The sequence below is a fragment of the Silurus meridionalis genome, chromosome 4 (assembly GCF_014805685.1).
Source record: "Silurus meridionalis isolate SWU-2019-XX chromosome 4, ASM1480568v1, whole genome shotgun sequence".
Taxonomy (NCBI): Eukaryota; Metazoa; Chordata; class Actinopteri; order Siluriformes; family Siluridae; genus Silurus; species Silurus meridionalis.
Genome location: NC_060887.1, coordinates 1,727,967 through 1,735,019, shown reverse-complemented (window position 1 = coordinate 1,735,019; position 7,053 = coordinate 1,727,967).

Genomic DNA, 7,053 nt, shown 5'->3' with positions numbered 1-7,053 from the left:
GAGGAGGCAGACAGGGGTTCTCTGGAACAGCTGGAGTAGAGATGTTTAATAAATGGAGCAATCTCAGTGGTGAGGAGAAGAGCTGAAATTGACGATACTGTCGGAGGAGAACGCTCCCAAGAGCTGTCCCAGAACATCTGTGAGATGGAGCTGAATAAAAGAAACCAACAGAGATACGATGTAAAAGGGTGAAATCACAATGACACAATGACTAAATGAATATGTGCATGTAGAGACAAAAGTAACAAGATTATAAATCAGGGGTCACTAACCTTTTTGACACCGAGAGCTACTTCTTGGGTACCGACTAATGTGAAGGGCTACCAGTTTGATACACACTTCTGAGATAAAAAATGTGCTCAGTTTACCTTTAATTATGTTATTATTAATAATTAATGATATTTATCTATGTGAGGGGTGTCAGACTTAATTGCACAGGGAGCCAAAACTCAAAGCACACTTTAGGTTGCGGGCCGAACAGGATAAACATTTATTGAACACACTAAAACAATGTTTTTTGAACATAAATATTAATAAAAACAGACAGGAAAATTATTCCAGAACAAATCAAATTAAACTTTAAATAACTTAAAATGTTTTGCTCTCCATAAAAATACATCATCAAAAAGATCATTCTGAGAAACCAAGAGCAATTGGAGAAACATGAAGCTCAGCTGAGGGCACTTTGGGTTCTGACTATGAGAAACAGCAGAAACAGAAAGCTGAACCTCTACAAGCCCAAAGAGTCGCAGAAAATCTCTGAGGAAACAAAGATTCTTAGGTGAGGGAAGAGAAATGAGGATGGAAACCCGAGAGTGACTGGAGGAAGCTGTACAGCTGTTCAGCAATATGACTTCAGCACTAGAGAAAGAAAACCAGAGAAAGAAAAAGAGGAGATCAAGCTGGACATGTCCTACATATAATAAAGTACAAAAATATCAGTGATTATTGTAACTGAATATTTTTTATGACTTCAAAATAAATAAATATCTTAAATATAGTGTGTGTTTTGTTTATATTATAAAATTATTATTGTACATCATTTAAATTTAACTAAGAATTAAAAAGAATTAAATTTCACATGATAAAATGTTGGAAAACGGGACAAAAGTAAATGATAATAAAATAAAGGTTTTGTTTAAACCCAATTTTACATGAACAGAAGTTAAAGTAATAAAATAAACAGTTATTGAACAGTATTCACAGCATCAGTTTAAATATTAAATCACAATAACACAGAGATTAAATCAGTTTACAATACATGAGTTCTTCATGGGTTCATCTGATGCACACAATACTATAAAGTTTAGTTCCAATGCAGCCTCATGACATCATAGTTCAAGTATAACTTTTGACAACTGCATTTAGTAGAAAAACATCAGAAATAAATATTTAATAGATTCGACCGAGACTGAATCCATAGATAGTTCAAGAAATTTCCTTTCAGCAGTCTCTCAAAAAGAAACCAGCAGGTGGTCAGAATGTTCCCACTTTGTTCCTGGGTTAGTTTCAGGGGTTCACCTCAGTCAGCTTCATCTGGTCATTTATGATTCTACAACATTCATATAGTCACTCGGGTCAACTTCCGGTTTGTGTGTAATCTTCCCTCTGTAATCTGTACATGCGCAGAGTGTGTGTGTGTGTGTGTGTGTGTGTGTGTATGTGTGTGTGAGAGAAATAGAGAGAGAGAAATAAAGTGAGTGACATGATGATGTCACCGGCAGAGGGCGGGGCATCTAGGTGTGATGTCACAGTGTGACACGTATATATAATTCAAAGAGTGCTTTTGTTTCTTATTTGTGAATTTACCAATTGTAAGTAAAGAGACACTAAAATTGACAACCACCAAACAAACAAACAGCAGCAAGAAGCAGCAGCGATTAGCAGCAACTAAAAAAACATTACAAATCCTCTTCTATTGAACATTTCTTCATACAGGTACCTGGTAAGTCGTCTAAATAATTATCGCAGAATATTGTAGATTATTTAGTAGAAGACTCGAAAAGTACAAAGTCATCATTAAGCAACAATAGCATGGGTAACTAGCCGGCTAGCTAAGCTTAGCTTTTAGAGTTTAGCTTTTTATATTAATCCAACAAATTGACCTAATAATTAGTATAGAATCTATTAAATACAATAAAGTAGCTTAATTTAACCTATTTAGCCCATATTTTAATCAAACTCATGTAACCTGTTTACTCCAAGTATAATTAACATAATATACTAATAAATAGAGTAGAATAGGGTCAGACTGGGACTACAATTTTAATAATCCTTGCAGCCGTGGCATGTTTTATCTGTTGTGGAATTCCTTGTCATTGTTTAGACAATACGTACAGCTCCCAGTGTATAAAATTACAGGTGAAGAGTCTTCTACAGAAAACATCTCCACAGATATGGATTAAAACATCTATGTGGATTTGGATGGAGGGATTATGGCCCTAGTCAATGAGAAAAAAATGACTGTAACAAACGTTTTCTTATAACTAAAAGCACTAAACTCTTTCTACGCTTCAATTCTGATTCTTTGATTATATCGTATATAAATCATGTTGTTGTTGTGTGTATTTTATGCTGTGTGCAGGAACATGGCAGCTGGTGAACATAGGTGGCTTCTGCAAGGTATGCGTCTGCATCAAGGCACGTGTTTGTACATCGAAGCATGTGCTGAGGGGTATCGCTTCAACTTTGACACCTTTAGAGCTCCCTGCAATGCTTGTTATTTACTTGTTTTCCAAAAACACTGCCTGTGGTGCCTGGAGCAGCCCACCTGTCCTTGAGGTAAACAGTGCCATAATTTACTCCATAAATGGTTCAGGTTTCCACCAAAAAAGGACGAATTTGTTTGGGAAACTGATGTGGACCGGTTCAGACCGGTGATGGACATTCTGCACCACGCTGACATGTTCTCCCCAAATGGAATGTGGCTTGATTCCATCCAGAACTCTGTCTATGATCTTCCTGCAGGACTTCAGCTGATCACCCGTATCTTTCATGTGCGTAGGGCTATTACCCTTGTCCAATCGTATGGAGTTACTGCCTGCTCGCTGGTTGCTCCGAGCACTCACAGTTTTCTCTTCACGGACTTCGTCATGCAAAGCACTTTTGTAACGTACTACACCATCACCTTCTGTGGCTATGTTCTATGGACAACTGAACCAGCAAAACATCGTGATTGGAATTGTCGTCCTATCCTTTGTTGCAAATGTCACACAATCGGAACAGACTCAATGGTATTCTTATCGAGTCTTCCCGGTGGTGATTTGAGGTTTCATCATGCGGTGTGGTCTTCACTGAAGTCTCACAGTTCTATATCTGCTCTTTTGCCGGACTGGATCAGACAACTATCACCCATTCCAGTAAAAAAAAAAAGGCAAGTGAGTCTGGACATCAAGGACAGGAACTGAAAGCTAAACCTCTCCATGTCCAATAATAATTAATAAAATCAATCTAAATCAGTGTTTCTCAACTGGAGGATGCTTTTAAGCTAAATAATGAAAATCCACATGATAAACTTTTGGGAAAATGTGACAAAAGTAAAATTGCACAATTATTAAAAGATGTAGTTGAACCATGATTTTTGTCTTCCTTTCAAACGCCGTATGACCTCCTCATGGATTCTTTCACTTAGTTTATATCCCTCTTGTGGGGCAGGGGGCTGTGGCTCGGGGTCATAATGCTGAGGGGGAGGGAGGTCAGGAGGGAGAGGGAAACTGGTCCTCAGTGCCACATTGTGCAAAACACCACACACCCTGATAATCTTACACACTTTTTCCGGGTGGTATAGAAGTCTTCCACCTGAGACCTCCAGAGCTCCACATCTGCATTTAAGGAGGTGAGGAGCGTCTGAGGTGAAGCCTCTGTCACCTGTCATATTATTATTATTAAACTCAACAAGAAACCAGTCATCACGTCCTGCAGCTGCCTGTAGTCTGTTCCCTACACTGCTATGTGTCAGGATAAAGGAATCATGTGCTGAAGCAGGTCAGTGTGCCACAGTGAAGGGAAACCTGATGTATCGACTACCCACCTTAATAATAATATCCAAAATGACAGGCATTATGACACTCAGGGGCAGATACCAGACCTATAGCATGAGATTTAATAGAATTATATTATATCCAAAGAAGGTGAAAAAGTTAATTATATATAATATTTATATAAAGTATTTCGCTGTCTGCCATTTCCCACTAGAAACAACCTGTTGTCATTAACCCCAGAGTGGTGAGGACCTGTATTTGGACAGGGATGGCATGGTTCTGGTGTGTTTCCCTCTGTAGTACTGGACCCAATTCAGCACATAGATCCAGGAGCACAGCTGTAGGAATCTAAATCAGCTTATTATCCAGTCATCATCATGGGCCAAGAAATCATCATGGTCCCTGGAGACTCTTTTTCTCCTTAATCTTCCATTGGCACCACAGCATTTATGATTTATTCCAGCTCATTATGGAAAGATAAAATAAACTGATATTTGGTCCTGTGTCATGAAAATAAAAGCAATAATAGCTACAGAAAAGCTCCTGCTTCCCTCTGTAGCGGTATTTAAATCCCATTTAAAATGCTTTCAGTGATTCTACATTCTATTTATATGAAGTGTTTTCACAGTTTGCATGTTAATTGGCTGTATGGTGCATTTAAGAGCATTTTAGGTGAATTTATGAACCACATCTGTCTGGAAAAGACACATGTCCAAATACTTTTGACCACACTGGGTCTATCAGCTGAAAAGCAGCAGCTTCGGATCAGTCGCGTTTCCACTGGGATTCATCTCTGAAAGATCACTTTAGATTTTTATTATATGAAATATTTTATATTATATATTTGATATTATTTAAATAATGAATATACAGTCTCCTCCGAGCAGCTCGTCCCCTGTGAGGACTCGGTCTCCTCCAATCAGCTCGTCTCCTGTGAGGACTCTGTCTCCTCCAAGCAGCTCGTCCCCTGTAAAAATTCGGCTCCTCCAAGCAGCTCGTCTCCTGTGAGGACTCTGTCTCCTCCAAGCAGCTCGTCCCCTGTGAGGACTCGGTCTCTTCCAAGCAACTCGTCTCCTGTGAGGACTCTGTCTTCTCCAAGCAGCTCGTCCCCTGTGAGGACTTAGTCTCCTCCAAGCAGCTCATCTCCTGTGAGGACTCGGTCTCCTCCAAGCCGCTCATCCCCTGTGAGGACTCGGCCTCCTCCAAGCAGCTCGTCCCCTGTGAGAACTCGGTCTCCTCCAAGCAGCTCGTCCCCTGTGAGAACTCGGTCTCCTCCAAGCAGCTCGTCCTCTGTGAGGACTCAGTCTCCTCCAAGCAGCTCGTCTCCTACCAGTCATGAGCCTCACATAGAGATGAATACAGAGCACATAGTGTTTGAACAGCTTTATGTTATAGGTTACAGAGGGATTTCTGTCCAACACCAGGGGATCAGGAGGAGAAGGAAGAAGATGAAGAGATCAAGAGGAAGAAGATGAAGAGAAGATGTTATGGACTCGTCTCTGAGCAACAGTTTAAAGTCTCATCTCACTTGTTCCTGTTCAGTATCTCACCTCAGGTCTGGGGATATCAAAGATTCCTGTAGATGATGTGTTGTGTATACAGTAGAACATCAGCTGTAGGAGAACCAGGGAATAATTGACTAAACAAGGATTTGAATATTAAGATTTAGCAGAAAGGAGGAAGTTGTTTTTGCTGATATCTGATTAAATGTTACACTAGGGCACTTTGTATTTGTGGAAGTGGTGTTACGAATCTCACGTGTAAACATTTGAATTGTTTTTATGCCTCGTTAGTCTTAAAACTAACATTTATAGAACTGACTAATAGAAAGAGGTTTTTTTTATGGATCACCTCAAATCAGTGTTACATTCATTGTGTGTGTATAATGATGGCATGTCAGCTATAAGGGTGATGGAGGAAAAGTCAAATGAAGTTTGTCACTTTTTTGTTTCTTGTCATTATTTGTTGTCCTCCCCATGTGCTGCTGTACACAGGTGAACAGAGACGTCCATTCCACACCAAGCTTTTTACAGAAATCACCAAATCTTAATTTTATTACTGCTGAGATGATTTTATAGGAGTTAATTTTCTTGTTTTAATACCAATATAAAAATCCCATACATATTATGGTGTAGTCGTGGACCAGTTGAGAAAACACTAAGTGCTTGTAAAAAGACTGGCGGCAGATCAAAATCAATCACATCTTTCATTAATGTTTTTTCTTTTTTAAATACATTTTTGGACCTGATTGTATTCAATAAAAAATATGTATTACAGTTAATTTACCTTGTGATTAATTTACCAGATTATTTTATTCTTATGATAATTTCTTGCTTACAAATGTCTTAATAAGTAGATGATTATAATTGAAGGATGAACAGAGACTATAAATACTACCATGTGTTTAAGTACAAAATCTGTTTGTGTTCAGAGAAGGTAAGTATAATGAATAATCTAAGGAAAATTAAATAAAGTCTTTGTTAAAAGTGCAGTGTTGTCAGGAAACAGAAGGAAGCGAGGCCAGGTAGCATGAATGAATGATTTCTTTTCTAATAGCTCATAACACACATCTGACACGCGCTAATCACGTGTTCTCTCATTCTCTATTTTCAATGCACTTCTACTCCCCCTAATGGTCACTTTAAGTATAACACAACAACAGGTCACCACATGCAGTACAAACTAATTACACCTCAAATTAAACCCCACATTTCTAACAAAATCACATTCCAAACTGCAAACACGTGGTTTATATTAAATAATATAATTCTAAATATTTTAATACCCGACTGTGTCTAAACAGAGGAGCGCTATAGAAACTCGTGTAATGTTTACAATCACACACCACTTCGCTTGTCTTAACACCACCCGTTTTCAGCTTCCGCGTCTGCATTTTAATAATTGAAGCCCCGCCTCTTTTGTGACGTCGGTATCTCTGATAGCGCCCTGGACTCGCTTTTATTGTCATGACAAATTTGTTTGTGTACTGTGTACCACTGTGTATAGTAAAATGACAATAAAAGCCTCTTGACTTGACTTGACTTGACTATGTTGCAAGCGAGCTGATTGTGAG